A 26,872-nucleotide genomic window follows, 5' to 3' on the forward strand; every position below is an offset into this window, starting at 1 on the left:
GTTGATGGGCATTTGGGCTGTTTCCAAGTTTTAGCTATCATAGCAGCACAGTTATGAACATGGGTGCACATATATTACTGTGGTATGATTCTTTTAATTCTTTGGGAAAGATACCCAGTAAGGAAATAGCTGGGTCAAATGGGACTTTCAGTCCTAGTTCTTTGGGGTATCTCCATACCAATTTCCACAGTGGTTGCACCAGTCTACACTCCCACCAGCAGTGGAGCAGGGTTCCTCTTTCCCCACAGCCCCACCAGCATTTGTTATTGGTTGATTTCATGATAGCAGCCATTCTTTCTGGAGTGAGGTAAAATCTCAGCTTTGTTTTCATTTGCATCTCTCAAATGACCAGTGATGTTAAACATTTTTTCATGTTTATTTGCCATTTCTACTTCTTTGTGTGAGAAGTGTCTGTTCATTTCAGATGCCCATTTTTGGATTGGGTCTTTAAATTTGGGAGGTCTGAGTTTTTGAAGTTCTTTATAGATTTGAGATAGTAGACCTTTGTCTGAGGGACTGCTGGTGAAAATTTTTCCCACATTGTGGGTTGTCTCTTCACACTACTGGTGGTTTCTCTTGCTGTGCAGAAGCTTTCTAATAAGAAGAGATCCAACTAGTGGATTGTTTGTGCTAGTTCATAGGCAACTGAAGTTTTGTTCATAAAGTCTTTTCCTACCCCAATGTCTTAAAGAGTTCTACCTAACCTCTGTTCCAGCCAGCTCAACGTTTCTGTTTTAATATTTACATCTTTAATCCATTTCTATTTTAGTGTAGTGCATGATGAGAGATATAGGTCTAGTTTTAGACTTTGGCAAGTTGAAACCCAATTTCTCCAGCTCTATTTATTAAAGAGGCTATCTTTCCTCCAGTGAGGGTGTTTGGCTCCTTTGTCAAAAATGAGGTGGCTGAGTGTGTCTGGACTTGTTTCTGCATCTTCTAATCTGTTCCACTGGTCCTCAGGTCTGTTTCTTTGCCAGTACCATGCTGTTTTTATCACAGTAGCTTTGTAGTATAGCTTCAAGTTGGGGGTTGTGATACCCGCTGCCATGTCTCTGTTACCTAGAATTGCTTTTGCTATTCTGGGTCTCTTCTTGTTCTAAATGAATGTTTGGATTGTTTTCTCAAGGTTCATGAAGTATGCTGCTGGAATTTCAACTGGGATTGCATTGAATCTACAGACCAGTTTTGGAAGTATGACCATTTTCACTATGTTGATCCTTCCTACCCAGGAACAAGGAGTGTCTTTCCATTTTCTGATATCCTCTTCAATCTCTGTTTTCAAAGTGCCATAGTTTTCAGAGAAGAGGTCTTTGATTTCTTTCATTAGGTTGATTTCTAGATATTTCAGTTTTTTGGATGCTATTGTGAAAGGAATTGTTTGCCCTATTTCTCTCTCAGTGAGTCTGTTGTTCATATAGAGGAAAGCTATTGATTTTTGTATGTTGACCTTATATCCAGCTACTTTACTGAATTTGGTTATTAAGTCTAGAAGGCTTTTGGTGGAGTTATTAGGGTCTTTGGAATAGAGTATCATGTCATCTGCAAATAATAACAATTTGACTTCTTCATTTCCTATCAATGTAATACACTTTCTTCATTTCCTATCAATGTAATACACTATATCAATAGAGCCAAGGACAAAAACTATATGATCATCTCCATAGATGCAGAAAAAGCATTTGACAAAATCCAACATGCATTTATGATTAAAAAACCCAAAAAATCAGAATAGACAGTCTCTACCTCAATCTGATAAAAGCCATCTATGAAAAACCAACAGCCAATATCATACTAAATGGTCAAAAACTGAAATCCTTCACACTAAAATCAGTAACAAGACAAGGATGTCCACCCTAACCACTCCTGTTTAATATAGTTTTGGAAACATTAGCCACAACAATTAGACAAGAGAAAGAAATAAAAGGAATGAAGATAGGAAATGAAGAAGTCAAATTGTCATTATTTGCAGATGACATGATACTCTTTTCCAAAGACCCTAATAACTCCACCAAAAGTCTTCTAGACTTAATAACCAAATTCAGTAAAGTAGCTGGATGTGAGGTCAACATATAAAAATCAATAGCTTTCCTCTATACAAACAACAGACTCACTGAGGGAGAAATAGGGCAAACAATTTCTTTCACAATAGCATCCAAAAAACTGAAATTCCTAGGAATCAAGCTAAGGAAAGAAATCAAAGACCTCCTCTCTGAAAACTGTAGCTATCTATAAAGAGAGATGGAATATGACATCAGAAAATGGAAAGACATCCCTTGCTCCTGGGTAGGAAGGATCAATATAGTGAAAACGGCCATACTTCCAAAACTACTATATACATTCATTGCAATCCCAATTGAAATCCTAACAGCATACTTCACAGACCTGGAGAAAACAATCCAAAAATTCATTTAGAACAAGAAGAGACCCACAATAGCAAAGCAATTCTAGGTAACAGAGACATGGCAGGGGGTATCACAACCCCCAACTTGAAGCTATACTACAAAGCTACTGTGATTTAAAAAAAAAAAAAAACAGCATGGTACTGGCAAAGAAACAGACCTGAGCACCAGTGGAACAGATTAGAAGGTGCAAAAATAACTCCAGACACACTAGCCACCTCATCTTTGACAAAGGAGCCAAACACCCTCACTGGAGAAAAGATAGCCTCTGTAATAACTGGTGCTCGAAATACTGGGTTTCAACTTGCCAGAGTCTAAAACTAGACCTGTATCTCTCACCATGCACTAAACTAAAATCAAAATGGATTCAAGATATAAATATTAAAACAGAAACACTAAACAGGCTGAAAGAGAGATTAGGTAGAATTCTTGAAGTCATTGGTGTAGGAAAAGATTTTATGAACAAAACCTCAGTTGCCTGTGAACTAGCACAAACAATCAACAAGTGGGATCTTTTCTTATTAAAAGGTTTCTGCACAGCAAAAGAAAGCAACAGTGTGAAGAGGCAACCTACAGCGTGGGAAAAAATTTTCACCTGCTATCCCTCAAAGATATACTCTCTAAAGAACTTAAAAAAATCAGACCTCCCAAATTTAAAGACCCAGTCCAAAAATGGGCATCTGAAATGAACAGACATTTCTAAGACAAAGAAGTAGAAATAGCAAATAAACATATGAAAAAATGTTCAACATCGCTGGTCATTTGAGAGATACAAATGAAAATAACACTGAGATTCCACCTCATCCCAGAAAGAATGGCTGCTATCATGAAATCAACCAATAATAAATGCTGGCAGGGCTGTGGGGAACACTGCTCCACTGCTGGTGGGAGGGTTGACTGGTGCAACTACTGTGGAAATCAGTATGGAGATACCTCAAAGAACTAGGACTGGAAGTCCCATTTGACCCTGCTATTCTCCTGCTGGGTACCTTCCCCAAAGAATTAAAATAATCATATATGCACCCATGTTCATAGCAGTACAGTTTGTAATAGCTAAAATTTGGAAGCAGCCCAACTGCCCATCAACTGGAGACTGGATAAAGAAAATGTGGGGTTTTTTATAAACTAGAGTACTACTCAGCCATATAGTATGAGAAATTAGAGACATTTTAACTAAATAGATGCACACTGAGGCGATACTCTTAAGTGAAATAAATAGGACACACGTGTGTAAATACCGAATAGTTTCTCTAGTGTGAGAAACTGAAAGTGTAAATAAGGACTGAAAGGTATATTAGATAACAAGAAATAGGAAGACAAGGGGCAAAGGGGAAGTGTAAGGTGTAGGGGAAAGGAAAGAAGGGAATGGAATTAATATGGAAAAGTGTAAACAAAGTCTTTGTAAATAGGGCGGGATGGAGGGGTGGACGGAGGGCAGGGGAAGGGGGAAAAATAAGAACCAAGAGAGATTACGTAAGGGTGCAAATTTCCAATGATGAATGTCATTATATTGCATACCTAAAATGTGCCAATAAAATCATTTTAAAAAATTAAAAAATAAAAATAGACAAAGCTGACTGTGGAATTATATGCCTGTAATTCCAACATCTGGGGAGGCTGAAAAAGGAGGATCACAAGTTTGAGCCCAGACTGGGCAACTTAGTGACTTTAGCAAGTCTTTAAAAAAAAATTTTTTAAAGGTTGGGAATGTCGCTCAGTATGAAGGTACTGGATTCGATTCCCAGGATCTCCCCCTCCACAGAATATACAAGTAGAGGAACAGAACAGAGTTCCCAAGTGTAATATTGAAGAGCTGGTGGGGGAAAGCTGAGACTTTAAATAAATGGCACTAGCTATAGGGGTAGGCAAAAAAGAAATCTTGACTCCATCTAATACTATATGGAAGGGAAATTTTTGTGCTTTTGTGGAAAATTGCATTATCTGTAGCACACCCTCTGGGTTATCTGATTCTTTTATTCTATGGCAATAATTTCACAACAATGCAACTTATAGATAACTAAGAGCAATGTAAAATTCATGGAAACAAACTATCCAGCTGAGGGATACCACCCCTCCCCATGGAAAGAACAGTTTGCCCCTATTTGCATACTCATTTCATATTCTTGATTTATAAATGTGCCTGTCCTTTGAGTTCACTTTTGAATAGGTTGTAACACTTTACTAGCTCATTAACAAATTAAATAAAATTTAACATGTTCAAAAAAAAAGAAATCTTGTAAGTCAACCAATTGCTAGAATGAGGCTAAAGATGTAACTATTACAAATGTATCAGTTGTTCAATTATCTGAAAAAAGATGACATTTGATATATTTGTGATCAGCACAGTGACCTTGTTTTTTCCTTGTGATTTAAACAACATTATGAAGTGGTCTTGGTTTTTACTTATTTCTTCAAAGTTATGAGATGACTTGATGTTCTGTGAGACTGTTTATGTCCAACAAGAAGACTCTGAAGCTTAACTGAGAGAGTAATTCCAGTTCCCAGAGGTTAGGGGCTGCTTTTTTGACTCTCAGAGATGATGAAGGAAAGTTTTATTTTTAAGTACCAGAATAGGAAAATATACAAGCAGAAGAAATAAAACATTCCAATAACCCCATTTCAACCCTTAATGAAATAGTGGATCTAGCCAAATTGTGGATCTAGATAGTAAAATTATGGGCAAAATACTGACAGGGTACTATGTTATCGATGGTTCAGGTTGACATCTCGTGAATCATTAGTTTGTCTTAGTATCACTGAAAGTGGGACAGACAGCGTGTGCCTCCTGATGTGACTTGGACCACTATTTTTGGAATATTTATACCAGAAGATTTGAATCTACATCTAGTAAAGTTCTGACTGCTAGTTTATAGGAAATGTGGGAATGTGGGTGCATCTTAGTTAACATGAAGAAGGTGCCATGAGCCAAATCTAGAATCTTCTGCACAAAAATGGCATAAAAAGAGAGGGGAGAGAGGCTACAGATTAAAGGGGGTTTACAGAACATAACTTTATTTTCTACTTTTTTTATTTATATATTAATTGGTACATTTTAGGTATACAATAAATTTACATTTATCATTGGGTCTTTGTACCTGAACATGATGTATCTTAGTTCTTATTTTTCCTCCATTACCTATGCACCCTTCACCCCCACCACCCTTCCCTACTTACATAGACTTTGTTTCCATTTTTTTTTTCTTTCTCATACTTTTTCCTTTCCTTTCTTCCCTTTCCCCTTCCCCTCCCACCACCCCTAGCCCTTTGGACCTTTTTCTATTGCAAATTATCAAATATTCATTTTAATCATTTTCATCTTTATGTACATTTTCAGTTTCTCACACTAGAGATACTATTCAATATTTACACATGTGGGTCCTATTTATTTCACTTAAGAGTATGGCCTCAATATGCATCCGTTTAGCTATAAATGACTCCAGTTTCTCATTCTTTATGGCTGAGTCGTACTCCATTTTATTTAAAAAAAAAAAAAAAAAAAAAAAAACACATCTTCTTTATCCAGTTTCCAGTTGATGGGCGATTGGGCTGTTTCCAAACCTTAGCAATTACAAACTGTGCCACTATAAACATAGGTGCACATATATCGCTGTGGTATGATTCTTTTAATTCTTTGGGGAAGATACCCAGTAGGGGAATAGCTATGTCAAATGGGACCTCTAGTCCTAGTTCTTTGAGGTATCTCCATACGAATTTCCACAGTGGTTGCACCAGTCTACCCTCCCATCAACAGTGGAGCAGGGTTCCTTTCTCTCCACACATCCACCAGCATGTGTTATTGGTTGGTTTCTTGATAGCAGCCATTCTTTCTGGAGTGAGGTGTAATCTCAGTGTTGTTTTCATCTGCATCTCTCAAATGACCAGTGATGGTGAACATTTTTTCACATATTTATTTGCTGTTTTTACTTCTTTGTCTGAGAAATGTCTGTTCATTTCAGATGCCAATTTTTGAATTGGGTCTTTGAATTTTGGGGGTCTGATTTTTTTTCAATTCTTTATATATTCTCAATAGTAGACCTTTGTCTGAGGTACAGCTGCTAAAAATTTCTTCCCATATTGTAGGTTGTCTCTTAGCTCTGTTGGTAGTTTCTCTTGCAGTGCAGAAGCTTTTTAATATGATGAGATCCCAGTTGTTGATTCTTTGTGTTAGCTCCCGTGCTGCTGAAGTTTTGTTCATAAAGTCTTTTCCTATGCCAGTGTCGTTGAGAGTTCTACCTAACTTATCTTCCAGCAAGTTTACTGTTTCTGTCTTGATATTTAGATCTTTAATCCACTTCGATCTTAGTTTAGTGCATGGTGATAGGTATGGGTCTAGTTTTAATCTTTCGCAGGTTGAAATCCAGTTTTTCCAGCACCATTTATTAAATAGGCTATCTTTTCTCCGATGAGGGAGATTGGCTCCTTTGTCAAAGATGAGGTGGCTGAGCACATCTGAAGTTGTTTCTGCATCTTCTAATCTATTCCACTGATCTTCAGGTCTGTTTCTTTGCTAGTACCATGCTGTTTTTATCACAGTAGCTTTGTAGTATAGTTTCAAGTTGGGGATTGTGATACCCCCTGCCATGTCTCTGTTGCCTAGAATTGCTTTTGCTATTCTAGGTTTCTTCAGCTTCCAAATGAATTTTTCGATTGTTTTCTCTAGTTCTGTGAAGTATATTGCTGGAATTTCAATCGGCATTGCATTAAATCTATATAGTTGTTTTGGAAGTATGGCCATTTTCACTATATTGTTTCTTCCTTCCCAGGAACAAGGGATATCTTTCCATTTTCTTATATCCTCTTCGATCTCTTCTTCAGAGTGCTGTAGTTTTCAGTGTAGAGGTCTTTTGCTTCCTTTGTTAGGTTGATTCCTAGATATTTCATATTTTTAGATGCTATTGTAAAAGGAATTATTTCCCAAATTTCTCTCTCAATGGGTCCGCTATATGTGTATAAGAAGGCTATTGTTTTTTGAGTGTTGACCTTGTATCCAGCTACTCTACTGAATCTGTCAATTAGATCTAGAAGACTTTGGACTGAGTTTTTTGGATCTTCTATGTAAAGTATCATATCATCAGCAAATAATGACAGTTTCACTTTGTCCTTTCCTATCTTTATTCCTTTTATTTATTTCCCTTTTCTAATTGCTATGGCTAATGTTTCCAGAAGTATATTGAACAGGAGTGGTGATAGTGGACATCCTTGTATTGTTCCTGATTTTAGCATGAAAGTTTTCAGTTTTTGACCATTTAGTATGATGTTGGCTATTGGTTTTTCATAGATAGCCTTAATCAGGTTGAGATAAAGACCTTCTATTCCAAATTTCTGTAGAATTTTTATCATGAATGGGTGCTGGATTTTGTCAAGTGCCTTTTCTACATCTATTGAGATGATCATATGGTTTTTGTCCTTGACTCTGTTAATATAGTGTATTACATTTATTGATTTATGGATGTTGAACCATCTTTGCTTCCCTGGGATAAATCCAACTTGGTCAGGGTGTATGATCTTCTTGATGATACTCTGTTTTCTGTTTGCCAGTATCTTGTTGAGGATTTTTCCATCTATCTTCATTAGAGAGATTGGTCTGTAGTTCTTTTGGGGGGCTGGGTCTTTCCCTGGTTTTGGAATCAAAGTAGCACTTGCTTCCAGGAAAGAACTTGGAAGCCTTGCTTCCCTTTCAATTTCCTTGATGAGTTTAAAGAGTAATGGCAATAGTTCTTCTTTAAATATCTTGTAGAATTGAGCAGTGAAGCCATCAGGACCTGGGCTTTTCTTTGTTGGTAAATTTTTTATTACATTTTCAATTTTGCTCATTGTTATTGGGGTGTTTAGAATTTCTATATCTTCTTCATTTAACTTTGAAAATTTGTATATATCTAGGAATCTGTCCATTTCTTCTGTTTTCCATTTTATTAAAGTACAGGTTCTCAAAGTAGATATTGATGATCCTCTGAATTTCTGCTGAATCTGTTGTGGCTTCACCTTTTTCATTCTTAATTGCATTCATTTGAGCCTTTTCTTTCCTTTTTTTTTGATAAGGTTGGCTAAAGGTTTATCGATTTTATTTATTCTTTCAAAAAACCAGCTCTTTGATTCATAGATTTTTTGTATCGTTCTCTTAGTCTCCATTGCATTGATTTCTGCTCGGATCCTTAAAATTTCCTTTCTTGTATGAGCTTTGGGTTTGTTATGCTCTTCTTTTCTAGGAGCTTGAGGTTCTGCATTAGGTTATTTAACTGATTTCTCTCTGTTGTCCTAATATGGGCATTCACTGCTATGAATTTCCCATGTAGAACTGCTTTCATTGTGTGCCACAGATTCCTGTATGTTGTACTGGTGTTATCATTTACTTGTAGAAACTGTCTAATTTCTTCTTTAATTTTCTCTGTGACCCATTGGTTGTTCAGGAGGGTGTTATTCAATTTCCATGTGTTTGTGGGTGTTTTGCAGTTTCTTATGTTATTGATCTCCAATTTTATTGCACTATGGTCTGATAATATACAGGGGATAACTTCAGTTCTTTTACATTTACTTTGGTTTGCCCTATGAGCTAGCATGTGATCTATTTTGGAGAATGAACCATTGTTGGTGGTTTCTCTAGAGGGGGACCTGGAACCCCAGAAAGCACTGACTTTTAAAGAAAGAAAAGGAGACAGCATGGGGGAAGAACAGCAGTTTAATTCCTCTGGCACTATTTGACAATCACAAAGGGAAGAAGAGGCTTTTATACATGTAGGAAAGCAGCTTAGTTATTCTGGCTATTGTCTTTCTGATTTTTACATCTGATGATAACCAGTGACTTTAAATGACTCATAAAAGCTACAGGCAAATTCACAAGTCCCCTGTTTCCATTCACCAATCCCATACATCAAAGAGCACACCGCAGCCTTCTTCTTATCAGATAGTATCAAGAGAGCAGGACAATTTCAGCCAAAATCAAGCCCACTGGCCCACCACAAACATCACAGATGTGCATAGTGAGTCATATCTCTCTTACCACCCTTAGAGTCATTGGGTCGTGGTCCTCTGATCCTGGGCAATGGTAAATAAGAAAACTAGGAAAACCTGTTTTTCTCCCATGAGACTTTTACAACCTCTCTTAAAGTTTTCTGGCATTCTTTTAACAGACTTGTGGAATTTCCCAGAAATGACTTAATTTTCTTAGTTAACAAACTTCTTGTGATCTATTTTTACAACTAGAAAGCTAAATTCTACAATTTCCCACAACCCATGTGCAGCTGAAAAGAATGTGTATTCTGATTCTGTGGGGTGGAACACTCTACAAACATCTATTAAGATCATTTGTTCAATAGCTTGGTTCATTCTAGAATTTCATTGTTAATTTTTTTTCTAGATGGTCTGTCTATTTGTGATAGAGAGGTGTTGATGTCCCCCACTACAATTATGTTATTGTTTATTTGGTTTTTCAAGTCCATTAATATTTATTTTGTATAGTTGGGGGCATTCATATTTGGTGCATAAATATTTAGCATTGTCATCTCTTCCTCTTGGATTGTTCCCTTCACAAGGATGTAGTGACCATCTTTGTCTCTCTTAATTAGTTGTGGTTTGAAATCTACTTTGTTTGCAAATAAGATTGATATCCCTGCTTTTTTCTGGGTTCCTGTCACGTGGAGAACTGTTTTCCATTCTTTTAATTTCAGTCTATGGATTTCCTTTTGAGTTAGGTGTGTTTCTTGTATACACCATATTGCTGGCTTTTGCTTCTTAATCCATTTTTTCAGTCTGTTTCTTTTGATTGGTGAATTGAGGCCATTAACACTGATAGATATAATTGAGAGATATTGACTCATTCTTTGCCATGATGTTTTATTGCTGTTGGCTATTTTATTTCTTATTTTTCCCCCTTTCCCTTTAGTGCCTTACCTTGCATGGTGTCTTCTCTCTGTTGGCCCTTATGGAGTTGTGACCTTCATTGTCTTTTTCTAGATATTGCATAAAATTTTTTGGAGTGCTGGTTTGGTGTTCATGAAATTTCTCAGGTGTCCTTTGTCGTGAAAGTATCTAATTTCCCCATAGAGTTTGCAAGATAATTTTGCAGGATACAACAGTCTAGGTTGGAAGTTCTTTTCTTTTAGGGCTTGAAATACTTCACTCCAGGCTCTCCTTGGTTTGAGGGTTGTGTTGAGAAATCTGCCTTGATTCTGATGGGCTTTCCTTTGTAGGTGATTTGTTTCTTTTCTCTAACTGCCTGTAGAATTTTGTTCTTCTGTTGGGTTTCTGGGATCTTGACTATTATATGTCTTGGTGTAGATTTTTTTTGATCATGGCTGGGTGGAGTTCTATATGCCTCACTTATCTGTATGTCCAATTCTCCACCTCTATCTGGGAATTTTTCTACTATTACTTCTGTGAACAGTTTTTTATGTCAATTGTACTTTCTTGTGATTTTTGTGGACTCTTGTCAGTCTTATGTTATTCTTCTTTGCATCATCTAGCAGCTGTTGGATTGATTTCTCATGGTCCCTTACTATCTTTAAGAAATCTCTGTTTCATAGTCCTTCATTGCAATCCTGTCTTCTATATCTGATATTCTGTCTTCAGATTCTCTTAGTCTGCTCTGCATGCTTTTAATGGAGTTTTTAATCTCCTGAATATCTGTTTGAATCTGTTTCATGGATTCCATTTCTTTCTTATGTTGGGTGATCATGGTTTCCATTTCTTTCTTATGCTGGGCATTCATGGCTTCCAGCATGTTTCTGATCTCATCTATTTTCTTATCTGTTTCTGCTCTAGAGCCTCTAATCATGCCTTTCCCTCTGCTCACCATCTTTTTAGTTATCTGGGAGATTATTTCTGTTTTGAATTTTTCTAGAGCCTCATGCATCTGCTTTGTTACTTCCTGTGCTATCAGTTCAGGGTGTCCACATGGTTGATTGTCCTAGTTTTTCACCTCATTTCCCCCAGAATTTCCTTTTTGTGGTGTGGAAGCCTGCATTTGTGCCTTGCTTAAATGTCTTCTCATTTTTGTTTTTGGTATTGTCTTTGATTTAATTCCTGGGTTCATATTTCAAAATTGCTTAATGTAGGTATCTTTGTTGTTTGTGTTTAAAACCCTTGTGGAATAATTGTTTTTCAGAGGTGTCTTCCAGATATAGCTTGTGTTTATGTTTTGAGGCTCTAATGACTCTGAGGCTATTTTATTTTCCTCATACCAGGAAGGAAAACTGATTAGATCAATCACAACATGTTAGGCCAAATGTTACAATCAGCAATACCACAGCATCAAGTGCAGCTTAGAAAATGACAATTTGTTGTAATTATTAATCTATCACATTTAACTATGTGAAGTATAATCCCCTGTGCCTCTGTAGTGTGGGACCAGGTAGCAGAAGAGCCGGAAGGGGGGGGGTGGAATTGGGCCTTGCAGGTGCCCGCACAGCTAAGCAGAGCACTGGATGAAGGTGGGGCTCCAAGCTACTCCTGGGACCTCACCGTGCCATGGGCAGGAACCGGAACACAGTGGAGGAGCTTCAGGCTGCTTGGCTGACCTGTGGAGTACAGAACATATCAAACATGGGAAATTTCTTGAGATTTTAACTGAAACAAGCCATGCCAAATACACCTTTGACATCAGAGAAAACTGGGGAGAAATTAAAGGCTAGAATTATTAAGGAAAAATTATAAATTGTGTTAGTTATTAAAATGGTACAAGGATTATTTAGAAGTGTTCTTACTTATTAGAGAAGCATTCTAAAGTATTTAGGGATAGTATGATATGATGTCTGGTGTTTCCTTAAAAAAGAAAAAATGAAGTTAATAGATGACACAAAAATGACAATTTTGCTGATTATTAAAATTGGGCAATGAATCTATGGTAGGTGATCATTTTTTCTACTTTTGAGTATATTTGAGAAGTTCCAAAATAAGTAGCTTTTTTAAAAGTGACATTGCTTTTATTTCCCATCATGCATTTGAATATCTTCTCAGCTCCTCAGCAGGATACTATTCCCCAATATTTAAAAGAAAAGAAGGGAAAATAATTGCTCATCTCACTTTCCAAACTCTCAAGAAGAATTAAGTTTATTTCTTGGAGAATTAATTTTATTTCTGTTCCATAATTCCAGGCATTGTTTATGCTCAGTCTGCATTAATATGGCCTTTACAGGATGAAAAGTCCTTGAAATGACAAAGGTCTCCAATAGTTAAAATGCAAGACTTAACCTATTTTTTGCCTCATTAATTTAATCCTCAAGGTTGTGTGTCCATCAAAATTAAAGGCTATTTGTTGAAATAATTAGAATATATTATAATATGGAATATCATTTTCTCTTATAGAGTGCCTGTCATAGTCAGTATTTCATGGATGGGCTGACAGTTGGATGACCATAGTTTTATTTTGTAAACTTCTATAGAATTAAACATTTCAGAGCATTTTCTACTCAGAAGCAAATTTTCTATGAATGTTCAAATTTTTTAAACCCCCATAGAGTTGGGGTAGTATTCTCTGCTTAAAATGAAGGAAGACTAAAAGTCAATCCTAATCAAGTATTATCTCTCCCTCTTGGGCTATTTTTAGCCTCAGTTTTGCTCCCAAAGATAGAGGTGAATAACTTCATTGGCCATTTTTCCTTTCAGAATGTGCATCTGACCTTCTCTGTTATTCATCGCATTGGCATTTTTGGTGTCTAATCCCTTTCAACTATTCTGATCTGACCAATCTAAAGATTCTTAATACTTCAAGGACAATTCCTCTGTGAAATTTTATATTTGTGCCCTTACCCACAGAGTATGTGGGAACAGAATTTGATGTTACAGAATTCATGCTGAATACAATAATGAACAGTGGTTAGTAGTCATTTTCTGGATTTCTCTTTTGCAATTCTGTAAGAACTTTTGTTAAATAGACTGGGTATTTCTATGGGCCCCAAGCATCTATGGCATGGTTTTATTTACTTGTCAATCAAAATTTTGTTAAATAAATATTATGTTGTGATTTGAAGGCACTTCCTTAGATTGGCTTCTTTGAAAAGTAATGTTGACAGCAGGAAATGGAAAATAATTTATTCAGGATAAGGCCAAAACAAAATCAATAGCACTGTCAATGAAAAAGTTCTCAAACTTTTTTTCATTTGGGGGGTGAGGGGGCTATCACTTTTTCTCCAATCCTTCCATATGAGACCAGCTCTCTGTTTTATGAGGTTCTGGCAGAGAAATGATCAAATGAGTCTATTTGCTTCCAGTTAACTAGGGGTAGAAGAAAAAATGAAGGAATGACCCTTGGGGACTCCTGCGAGCTCCAAGAAGAGAAGACCAGTGTGTTCACAGGGACGGAGTGAGGAAGAGTTTCTCAGGAGAGGTAATGGCTAAATTGGGTCTTATAAGAGAGGAAAGCACTTGATAGAGAGAGGAGTATGAATGACACTGGGGAGATCTGAACCAGTATAATACACTTAGGCAACTACAACTGAGGCATGTACGTGTGTGTATGTACATGCATATCTGGTAGAAAGCAAATAGAGATGGTGATGATTTAAAAAGGTAAAATAAAAAATAATTATGAAAATGTAAACAAGGGTAGGACCGTATGGGACTTTGTATATCTACTAATAAATGGAACTTTATTATGTAGGTATTAGGGTGCCTTTTGGGTTTTGGCCTCTTAATATTACTTTATCTCAATCCAAAGCTTTCACCAAAGGCCCAAGCACCATACTGCAGTTAAAGGACTGAGATTTTCTTTGGAGAGCCCATAGTTTTAAGAGCAAGATATGGGCAATTTGGTATTTACTTCAGTATTCCTTTGAGAAGTTGGAAGTGGCTTAAAATTAATCTTTGGGAATTTTGATACATTTCTTATTTCATAGAGCTAAAAGTCTGAAGAAGAACAACAACCTAATAGAAGCTTATTAAAAATAGGACTTACTGATGATCAGGAGGAATTTCAAAATGCCATCTTATTTAGTAATCCTAGAGTGTACTTGGATTATCTGTAAGAGTTTGATTATGTCCTTGTAGAAATCTTATGATATGCTTTTCTCTTCCCATTTCAATGAACTTTTATTATTTTTTTGTCATTGACTTTAAACTGTCTATTTTGTACACCCTGTTCATAATTTAGAAGGGGACTTCGTTGTACTAATATTGTTGTAATAATCTCTGGTATCATAACTTATTCTTGGTATAGAAAAGCATAAAGAGTGCAGGCATCAAATATTTGTTTTTTAAGTAAGTTTATTGGTACTTTTTAGATGTACATAATGATCACATATATCATAGGAAATTTGTACTTGTACATAATATATCTTGATTCCTCTTTTTTTCCCATTCCGTTACCCTCCCTTAACCCTCCTTATTTACAAAAGATTTGTTTCCATTTTATCCTTCTTTTCTCATTTTTTTTCCTTTTCTTTTCCTTCCTTTCCCCTGCCCCTCCCTAGTTCTCACTTTCATTTTGAACAATTCCTTCCTATTACACAATATTTATTATAAATCTTGCTCCTCATTTATACTTTCAGTTTCTCATACCAGAGAGACAATACAATATTTACACATGTGTGACCAATTTATTTTACTTAAGAATATGACCTCAAGGTGCATCCATTTATCTAGAAATGTCTCAAGTTTAACCTTCTTTATGGCTGAGTAATACTCTATTGTTTAAGAAAACCACATTTTTTATCCATTCATCAGTTGATGGGCATTTGGGTTGTTTCCAAGATTTAGCTATTTCAAACTGTGCTGGTATACACATAGGTGTACATATATTGGTGTGGTATGACACTTTTAATTCTTTCAGGAAGATACCCGGAAGGGGAAAAGCTGGGTCAAATGGGACCTCTAATACTAGTTTTTTGAGGACTCTCCACACTGATTTCCACAGTGGCTGCACCAGTCTACACTCTCACCAACAGTGGAGAAGGGTTCCTTTTTCCCCACAGCTCCACCAGCATTTGTTGCTGGTTGATTTCTTGCTAATTGCCTTTTTTTCTTGAGTGAAATAGAATCTCACCATTGTTTTAATCTGTATCTCTCTCATGACCAGTGATGTTGAACATTTTTTTCATATATTTATTTGTTATTTCTACTTTTTCATCTGAGAAGTATCTGTTCATTTCAGATACACATTTTTGAATGGGGTCTTCAAATTTAGGGGGTCTGATTTTTTTGAGTTCTTTATATATTTTCGATATTAGTCCTTTGAGGAACAGCTGGCAAAAATTTTTCCCACTCTGTGGATTGTCTCTTCACTCTGTTGATTATTTATTTTGCTTCACAAAAGCTTTTTAATAAGATGAGATCCCAGCAGTTGATTCTTTCTGATATTTCTTGTGCAATCAGAGTTTTCTTCATGAAGACTTTGCCTACACCCATGTGTTCAAGAGTTCTACCTAGTCTCTCTGCAGATTTAGTGTTTCTGTTTTAACATACAGATCTTTGATCCATTTTTATTTTAGTTTAGTGCTTGATAAGAGACATGAGTGTAGTGTTAGTCTTTGGCATATGAAAAGCCAGTTAAAATCCTATTATTTTAAGCTACCAAGTCAGAGATAATTTCCTATAGCAGTCAGAGGAAATTAATACATTGTCCAATTCATACTGTCTTCTTTAGAATAGCCCATAATAAATTTAGGACTAGATCTAAACTGCATGTCTGTACTAAGTAACCAAGACTCCTCAATTAATGGGGTCAGGAACAGATACTGGCAAAAAGTTAATAAAGTAGACTCAGATAATCATATTCTGCCTCTCAAGGATTTATGCTCAGGGATATAAGAACCACTGTTGGTTAATATTTGCCACTGGAGCTGTAGGGCCACCTGGATTTGAGGCCATAGGTGGTCTCATGGCAAGTGTAAGCTATTTTCAAACCAAAGTTTCAGGAGAGTTAAGAACGATCTTTGTAATCTGTGAAATGGAGAAAAAAGAACAGCTGAACAGAAAGAATCAATTACCAGAGCCCTCACCTCATCCTTTGCAGATAAAATATAAATGCAATCAGGTAGGAATGATCTCATTTTCCCATCACAAATCCACCACCCTAACTGGATATGTGTCCATGCTGTTTTTCTTCCCATTACAACAAAAGAATTATCCCTCCCCTCTCTAAGGAAAACTCTATCCTCTGGGTTATAGATCCCCACACTCACACTTTCTCAAAAACTTCACTCCTGCAATTAGCCTCTTTCTTCCCTTTCCCTCTCTGCTAGATCATTCACATTGGTGTTCAAGCATGCCTTACTTAATATAGCCCTTCCTCAAAGTCAGTCCTACCAATCAACACTGCTCTCTTCTCAGTTCCTCAAAGGAGTTGCCCATCTCCTTGTTCTCCATTTCTTTGCCTCTTGTATTCTAATGAACCCAAAGGATTTTCCCCAGTGCTTCACTGAAACAGGTCTAATTAAAAATCACAAATGATCACAAATGTCCTCAGCTTATTTGACCTCTAAGCAGCATTTGATAAGGTTGATATTGCTCCTTGAAACAGTGCTCACCTGGATTTATAATGATAGGTTTCCTACTACTTTCATGAGTCCTTCACTTATCTCCTTTGCTGGTTTCTCTTCTACAGAATTCAGCTTTGGACTCTTCTACTTTCTACCTATATTATCCTCTTCCTAGATGGTCTCTTCCAATCCTCTGGATTTGAAAAATGTAAACACATTCTTGTAACTCAATTGTGAATCCTCAGTTTTAACTTGTCCTTAAATTCCACACTCAAATACCCAACTCCCTATTCAACATCTTCGCATGGCTATTTAATAATTAATTTACCTTGACAACAGCCAAAGAAAATTTCTGATTCTCCAGTCCACACTTTCTATTCTAGTTCTTTTCAATAAGTAGTACCAATATCTATCATCTTACAAGCTGTCCTTATTTGCTCTCTTTCTTTCATAATTCATGTCTAATCCATCAGCAAGTCTCATGAGTTCTACTTTCAACATTTATCCTGAATCTGACCACCCTTCATGGCTTCTTCATCCTCTTGATGTGGAAAGTGAGTCCAAACATAACTTGGAGTAAGTAATTACTGTAGTACATCTGTCCATAAACTGTAAGCCAGCTTAAAATAATAATATGGCAGAAAGATGTTGTTTTTGTGCTTTGTATGGGCTACCTCTGAAGCCCCGTCTGGGTCAACTTGTCCCTGTTTAGAAACTCTGGGTGGGCCCTCTCCTCTTATAGGGCAGCCTGTTCCCTGAAAGATTAGAAACCAGCCTTGAAATTGTTTATGTAAGCCCCCAACCTTGAAACTATGGAAAGCCCCTTGTTATTTTGCCACCAAGCTGTGTAACCGCCACTTGAACTTCTTGCTCTGTATAAAGGTATATAAAGGAGAAATTTTCTTAACTTGTGGTCAGTCTATAAGGACTCATTTCCTGAGACTGGCCATCACCTGGCGATAAGCTTCTTTCTTATTTTACCCAACTCTCTTTGTCTCTGTAAGATCATTTCGACTCTTGATTTGCTGCAACACTCTCGCACTAAATTTCTGCCATAGTCTTCATACTACAGTGCATTCTAAAAAGAGCAGTTACTATTTTGTTACCATTCTTTAATGAATTTCTATGTAATCCAAATTAAAATAAATTTCTTAACAAGGTCTGGAAGGCCTTTTATGATTTGTACTTAATCCTTTCTCATCTCCCCTTGCTCATCTCAGTTCTTGCACTTGAACCACCACAGCACTATTTTCCATCCTTTGTACATCTCATCTCAAACTCAGTTTTTTTGCAGGCCATTGCTCTCACTCTTCCTTCTAGTAGGAAATGTTTTCCCCAGAAAACATGACTTTGGTTCAACCCTCAATTTCTGATTATGCCCCATGAATTGGTGTGTGGGAATTCTCATTTCTCAAAAGTTTCACTCATGACTTTGAGTCAAAAGTTTCCTTCATGACTTTGACTCACACTCAACTGCTGTCCCCTCAGAGAAGTCCTCCCTGACTTCCACAGCCAAAGTAGAACCCCCCTGCCCCACAACTGTCACATTTTCTTATTTTCCTTCATAGCATTTAAAATTATTCTATAAATTCATTTTCATTTTTACTGTCTGAATTCTCTCGTTGCAATATCAGTTCCTTGAGGCAATGACTTTGAGTTTTTTCATTCCCAAGAACCTGGTCTGTCATAGATACTTCGTAAAAATTTATTGACTTATTGACTATAGACCCTTCTGAAAATTCTGATATTTATATCCCTTTTAGGCTTAGGGGTGCATCATTCCCTGTCTTTGAATATATGATGCTAATTTTTATATTTTTAATAATCTCCTATAATTTGTCCCAGTCTTGAGTTTATACTCTTTTCTCCCAGAAAGCCTTGATAAATAAAATTGTTTAAATGATGCTATATTTGAATTTGAACATTAAAGACCCATGAGAGTAGGGATAAGTATGCATAAACAATATCAGTGCTAGCATCCCTTTTACCTACCCTGACTTTGGTTTTCCTGATGCAGGCTTAAAATCTGACTTCCCAATCCAAGGAGTTAAAAATGTGATTGCCATAAATCTCCCTGTTTTCCTCTGCTAGGATAACCTGACTATGCTCTGTCCCAGAAGAAAAGATTAAATTTTAGAGAAATATAATTTACTTGCTGACTACCCAAGGACACCAACTATAAAGCAGGTACAAGAATTTAATGACTAAATATAAGGAAGCATGGGTCAATTTAGTCAGTGACTTTGGTTAGGGGCCTTAGCCTCTTTGAGGCTTTCTCCTGTGTAACATAAGGAGATTATATTAATTGGCCCCAACTCTCTTTTCCATAGCTAATAATCTTTTATTATATGTGCACCTGTTTCCTTTCTATAGGTTCTATATTAAATGCTGCTTTTTCCTCCCACTTTCCTAGGAGAGCTATTGCTCTGGAATAGCAGCTGGCTAAGTTTTGCTTGCAATGCACTTCTGATCACACACTGCTCCCCCAGCAGAGAAATGTGTGATGGTTAATATGCACCTTGCTCGTTGGATACATGCAATATCAAGTGGGATTTTATTGGTTTCAAGGCACTGAAGGATAACAGGTATTCAATTCCTTTGAGCTCAGTGGTGGTTTTGTTTGCTTGTTTAGTTTAATGAAAAAATATATTTCTTCAGGTGCTCAGTCATGAAGTGAAACGTGGCTCCTCAAAAGTAAATTGTGTGAAGTAAAACTCAAACTGTAAGCTATATACCCCACACATTTAGGCTGACCAAGCCAACTTCTTAGAGATTTTCAAAGGAGAGAGAAGTACATATTTCCAATGTCAGTCTGTGAATGTATTCAACAACATATACCTGTTGGAACTGATCTTACCATAACTACAAGTTAAATTTAAGTCCCCATTGACTTTCTGGGTGCCAAGGTTTTAATTGGCAGATATAACTCAGTCATTGTTTATTGTCATTTTTCCCTTTCTGCAGTTTTCCAGGCACCCCAAGAAAAGAAGGGATAGGCTCCAAGAGAAAATAGCTAGAAGCAAGTCAGTCCTTGGACACCTCAAACTTACCCTGAGCCCTATGCACAACCACTGAACTTAGAAAAATATCTCACCCCCATCAAAAATGTGGAATTGGCTGTCAAGCTGACTGATGACTAATAGTCTATGCCAGTGGTTATCAAAGTGTGATCCTCAGACTGGAAGCAGAAGCATCAGCTAGAAACTTTTGAGAAATGAAAATTCCCACACACCAATTCATGGGGCATAATCAGAAATTAAGGTTTGAACCAAGCAATTGTATTTTAAAAAACCATCCCAGTGACTCTGATACACATTAAAGTTTGAGAAACATTCACCCAACAGTGATGCTATTTACAAAAATAAAAGTGAGTTCTTATTCCTCCATGAGTAGATACCCATACTTTGTAGACAACAGACAGAAGATCTGCTTGGTAAAGCAGTTCCATAAGGCTACAAGAGAGCTGAGCCCTGATTTTCACTGATCCACACATGTTTTTGCAGAATCTTTCCCACTGCCTTTCCAACTACCTGCTAACCTCCCAGTATGCAGCAAGCACAATGTAAGACATCTGTGATATAATGATAAAAAAGACAGATAATGTCTCCTCTCTCACATAACTTATAAAGTAATGAGAAATATAGATATTAAGCCCAAAAGTATATCTTCAATTATTTTAATACAGTTCTCAATTGTACAATAAAAAGAAAAAAGTTGTAATGAAAGCATAAATTCCTAGATTTCCCTAAATCTAATCTGGTCTGGCATGTTTGAAAAGGCTTCCTCCAAAAAAGGAAAACAAGCAAGGGGTTCATTATGGATAATATCTAGATATGCCCTGTAGGAATCTGAGGGTCTTCAGTATTCAGTAGAGACTTCTTGTATTCAGCTCCTGACCTCTAGTAACTCAGCCAATAGGGCGAGCAGCACAGAGAGCTCAGTGTTTCAGATAACAAACTGGAGCATAGCTAGCTAACCTTGAGAATGTCCTACTTTCCACATTCTCAACATAATATAAAGGGCTTGTTCTTGCTGAAACTGCCCCTAAACACACCCCCTTGAAACTGTGTAAAATAAAAATGCTAACCAGGCACTGGGTGGCAGTTTCTCCATCAGAGAGCTGTGTCCTACCTGGTCCCAGCTTACTTCCTCTTTATGCATCTTTTCCTTATCTCCTGTCACTCGCACTCAGGCCTCAGGTTCACCCATGCTGGTAGTGGCAGTGCCCCCTAAAGCCTCATGTGCATATAGGTGTGGCTTTTTGAAGGTGATTGAATTATGGGGCTTATAGCTGACTTGTTGTTAGGAGGTGAGGTCTGGTCGAAGAGTTGAGTCACTGGAGGCGTGGCTAGAAAGGGTTTATGTCTCTCCTCAGTTCCTCCCTTTTCTCCTCTTCCTGTCTGCTATGCCATGCAAAGCTTTCGTCTGCCATGCATCCTGCCTTAGAGTCAGTGGAGTATGGATGGAAACTTCTACAAACTGTGAGGCAAAATAACCACTACTCCTTTAAGTTGTGGGTGTTGAGTATTTCATCCCAGCTACAAGTGACCAAGACAGGAGTTATCACAAGAATGGTCATTCCAGGCAGAGGAGACAGCATGTGTAAAGTTGTAGAGGCTGGGGAAATATTATGGGCACATTCAAAAGACTAAAAAAGAAGCACAGTTAGATGAGGCTAGAGAAGTAAGCAGAGGCCTCTTAAGAAGGTCCTAAAGGTCCTAATAAAAACTTTTGGTTTTATCCTAAAAGCAACAGAATCTTATGGAAATATTTTGAGCAAAAATATAGATTTGTATTTTATCTTTTTAAAAATTAATTCTGTTGGTACCTTTTAGGTATGCAATGTAATGATATTTATCATTGGAGATTTATACCTTTATATAATATATCTTGATTCTTATTTTTTTACCCATTCCCCTCCCCTCCCTTCAACCCCTCCACCCCTCTCTATTTACAAAGACTTTGTTTCCATTTTTGATTTAAAATACTATTCCCCAGTGAAGGGAACCAGGTCTCCTGGAAAAAAATAGCAGATTCCAGGATTAAGTTAGGAAACACACAAGATTAGCTATGAGCATCTTGTAGTGCCAGAAGTAAAGAAGTTCTCAAAATATTTTTGAAAGTCACAATAGTGTGAGTTTGTTAGAGGATAACAGGAGCCCATTGAATGAGCTACCAATGGCCAAACCTGGAACAACAAAATAAATAAAATAGTATTCATTTATAACAATATAAAATAAATATCTATAAGTCCATATTAGCATAAACAATGATTGATTAAGTAAGGCACAAAACAAAAACAAATCTATGTGCAAGAGTTTTAAATAATTTATGTACATAACACCACCCTTAAGGAGGTTCAGCATAGCTCACCAGTCCTTAAGTGTGAAAAGCCTACCGTGACTATCTGCTAAATACCAAAAGAGTAGTTCTTTTCAAAGAGTATAGGAGGGAGAAAGAAGAGTAACTTTCCAGTTGAGGAATCTAACAAACATTAACTCAGCCAGATGATGGTGGTCCATATCAACAATGACAAGTCACAGTGACAGTATGTACCCTTGATATGAAGTGATAAAAGTGCTACATTATCTCTGAGGCCTTCCTCCCAGAAACCCACAGGCCAGTGTAATCATGTGAAAAATAGTAGACAAATTCCAGTTGAGACACATCCTACAAAACTCCTGCCTGGTACTTACTACTCCTCACAACTGTCAAGATCATCAAAGACAAGGACAGTCTGAGAAGACTACGAGAGGATTTGAAGGGAGACATGACAACTGTATGTCCTTTGATATCCTGAATGGGATCCTGGAACAGAAAAAGGACATCAAGAAGAAACTTGGGAAATCTGAATAAAGATTCAGTTAATAATAATATCGGTATTGGCTCATTAACTATGATAAATGCACCCCCCTCGTGTATAATGTTAATAACGACAAAACTGCATGTGATAGTTAATCTTAATTATCATCTTGATTGGATTGAGAAATCCTTAGGAAATTACCAAAGCACAATTCTGAGTGTCTGTTTCAAAAAATGATTGGGTTGGGGGACAGTAAATTGAGGAAGAGACTTTCAAACATAAATAACACTATCCAGTGGGCTGGGACCCCAACTGGAATAAAAGTGGAAACAGGAAACCCACCAACATAGGTTTGCTCTCTGCTTCTTGGCCATCATGAGTTGAACAGCTTTGTTCCACAATGCACTCCATGACACAATGTTCAATTTTGCCTCAGGTCCACAGCACTGAGGCCAAATGATCATGGACTGGAACCTCTGAAACCATGAATGAAATTAAATCTTCCTTTAAATTATTTTTCTCACATATTTTGTCATAGCAACAGAAAGCTGGCTAACACACTTGGTTAGTCAGTTATATGATAGTTATATGATAGTTACATGATAACTCTGCACTATCATTATAGTTTTTCTGTATATCTAAAATTATAAAATTAAATTCTTGTTTAAAATAAAAACTTTCTTGTTCCAATTATTTTCAAAAACTTAAATGTATAGAACTAATTTTTCTTCTTTGACAATGACCTATTTTTATCTACCACCTTGGTTACCAAATACCTGAAATCTCTCTTGATTTTTGCAACAATTTTTTTCTCCCTCACTCCCTAGCATGCAATGAATTTCATAAGATTTTTTTTTTTTTAGGTCTCAACTTTTTTGCCCTTTTGCTTGTTAAAATCTGAAAAGCCACACAATTTTTTCTGGTATTAATGTGATTCCATTTGTAAACCGGCAGCAAGTACAGATCTGCTGTGTTTTCATTTCTCTCTTTCAACATTAACTCTCAGGTGCTTCTAATGGCTATCTATTCCCACTGCAGCTTCTGATTGATTTACCAGCTTGTTCTCTCCTCCAGTCACCAGAATCTTTGTCTTGGCTCTCCTTAAACACTAATAGCAGTGGAGGTCTTTTATTTTTTCAAATCTCCATGAATAGAAAGGTCAGTTCTCAGCAATAAACATGGCTTGTGTAATTAAGGATTTCCCCTGCTGGGAAAAGCAGCTGATAAAACCATCTTTTGCTGGAAATGGTGAAAAAAGAAGATCTTGTATTTGTCTTTTCTTAATCATTCATTTCTTGACATTTAGCACATTTTTGGAACTTCTTTGGGATTGGTTGAGATTACCCTCAATTATTTGCTAACTTTGGAGGACAGTAACCATTAAATTCATATAACATACACCATTGTATTTCAGGAAGTTTTTAAATCTATTCTTCTACAGGAGGAAATTTTCACACTTATCCTTTTAAACATGCAAACACCCATGCCAGTGAGGGAAAATGTGTGCTAATAGCTACTGTCAGCTACTAATAGAGTATAAATCAAGGTTAGATCAATCCCTATTGCCATTCAAAATCTCCCTACAAGCCTGAGATAATATCATCTCCTGAGACTTTCACTATTAGGGTTTTTACTTTAAATGATTTTCCTAACCTGGGACTCATGATATTCCTGGAGTCCTAGAGGGTTGTGTTTTTTTATCAAAATTCTCTTTGTAAATCATACATTTGTCTGCAATGCAGTTGCACAAAATAAAATATCAAGCATCTTCCCTTCTGATTCCAGTCATGTCAGTTCAGTGTGCTGATACTTACTTCCAGCTAAACAGAAGCCTTAAATAACAAGGAAAATAAATCCTGGGTTATGTGTTTAGCAAACTAATATGTTATATAATGTGAGGTCAGGGGAAGAAAATTATAAGAGATTGTCCATGGTACAAAGGTTGCAAGACATGGGGGTTTAGTCCTAAATGGTAAATTTTACCCTTCAGAAAGCTTCTAGCAAAATATATAGGAGAGCATGCTAGGTCTCCTCTAAGCCTCTCTGGGAACATGGATTTTGCTAATCAAGAGTTTCTGTCTCCAGCAAAAGCAGAAGAAGATGAGATCAAGAACACTGTTCATGTGCAAGCCTCAATACCTGCAAGGCCAACATGATGGTCCATGAAAGTAGAAAGAATTGTAAAAGAGCAAGATCCTAGGTGGCCAGGGTGAGGGCAGCATGAGGAGACAAAAGGCAGTGAGGCCTCTGGGACAAATACTTAGAACAGGACACTTGGAAAAAGGTAGATGGAAAGAAGCATGTGGTATAGTACTTGAAGAACAGTGAACAATAACTTTACAAAACATACATAAAATCACATGTATATGCATTTATACCTTCAGAAGCCTTCAAAACAGGCCTCTGTTTTGTTCTAAAATCTTAATGATGTAAGGTAAACAAGTCATCATTCTGTGTCTCTTTCTTTTTGAGAAGAGCTTTGATTTTATGCAACTATGCAAAATATCCTCTTAGGTTGGAGTAACAAACAAGAAGTCCACAACTCTTACCTGAAAAAACCCTCAACAGGAAAGTTGAGAATCTTAGAGCACCACTTCCTTGAGGCTTCGTCCAGCTTTTCAAGCACTGTCTAAACATTAGGCTTTCTTCTTGTACTAATTTTTATTACATTTCTATAATTCATTTGTCCATAGAAATAGTTGCTTACTGCTTACTCTGTAACAAAGTAGAGCTTATTTCATGCTCTTTCCCCTTTCAGAATGCCTTCCTCACCCCTTTTCTTTCTATTTGGGCCCAGTGTGACTCTCACACAAGAAAATACATACAAGAAGTTAATGGTAATCTCAACTGGAAAATTCCTTTTCCCCTATAGTCATAAAAAAAGCTCACTGATTTGAATCAACAAATATTTATTGAGCTCCTAATACGTGCATTGAACTGCTACAGGTTTTCTTAGAAAAGCATATTGCTTCTTCCCACAGGAGATGCTCTGAGAAGTTGCACAGTAATCCTTCAAATTTGTTCTATTCCAGTGTTTTTCAAATTGACTTTGGAATCCTAGGAAGCAAACACTTATAATATTCTACAAAACCATTGGTATACCCCAACATTTTTTTAACTTGACTTTAGAAACCTGGATAGTATATATCTTAGTTACTTTCTCATCACTGAGAAATAATACTGGAAACCTGAAACTTAAAGGAGGACAGTTTTATTTTGGCTACAGTAGAAGTTTCAGTCCATTGTCACCTGGCTCCAAGACAGAACATGGCAAAGAGGAATGGTAGAGAAGAGTTGCTCAAAGTATGGTATACAAGACACACAGAGAGATCAAGAGGACATAGGAGATAGACCCTTTCCATCCACACCCACCTCCTCTAACCAGGCTTCACCTCCCAAATCACATTTACCTCTAAACTCACCAGTGCATTAATCCACTGATAAGTATCACACCCTCATGATCCAATCACCTTCCCAAAGCCCCCCAAAAGCATGAGGCTTTAAGGGAAATCTAGATATAAATCATAACATTTCACCCTGGCCCCCAAAGATTCATGCACATTCCCTATGGAAAATGCATTTATTCCATCTTTAAGATTGCCAAAGTCAAAACAATTTCAGCATTGCTGAGAAGTCCAAGTCCAAAATCTCTTCTCATATTTAACACAAATTCTCAACTGTGTTCCCCTAAAATATCACAAAGAAAGCTTAACACTTTCAATGCACAAAGGTGCTCCCATTCCAAAAGGGGGATAGAAATTAATGAGACCAAAGTGAGGCCTAAATTCAGCATGCCAAACATTAAATTCTATAGTTCCATGTCCAGCACCCAGGACAATCTGTGGTAAAATGTGGACTCCAAACGTTTGGGTGGCCCTGTCTCTCCAACATTCCCAGTGATGGTTGTAGCCCTCATGGCTTCTCACATGGACCAGCTTTCCTCACTCCTTGCAGCTTTCTTCACCTCTTGCAGTTTTCCTCAAATGATCCACATTTCTGGCTTCTTCAACTTTCTAGGGTCTCCACTGCACTTTCAGCTTCACCCTCACAATTTCTCACACGGCCCCGACAGGGGAACACTGCCTTGCCTCCCAATCCTTATTCTGAAATCAGGTGGAAGTCTTCCTGACTCCACAACTCTTGAATTCTGCATATGTATGAAACTGGTATCATGTGAATAATGCTAAGTTCTGCTACCAGCTGGAGCAGTAACCAGGTTTCCTTCTACTGTGGATGTAGGGGATTCTGGGTGTCTGCATGGT

At 37.0% G+C, this 26,872-nt stretch overlaps 1 pseudogene; it reads right to left on the reverse strand.

Annotated features, from left to right (window-relative positions):
* The window catches only part of LOC101702281 (swi5-dependent recombination DNA repair protein 1 homolog), a 49,182-nt pseudogene that overhangs the window by 12,633 nt on the left and 9,677 nt on the right, over positions 1 to 26,872 (reverse strand).

Source organism: Heterocephalus glaber, unplaced genomic scaffold (genome assembly GCF_053883595.1).
Source record: "Heterocephalus glaber isolate CG9 unplaced genomic scaffold, H.glaber_assembly_v1.0 deba00001543, whole genome shotgun sequence".
NCBI lineage: Eukaryota > Metazoa > Chordata > Mammalia > Rodentia > Bathyergidae > Heterocephalus > Heterocephalus glaber.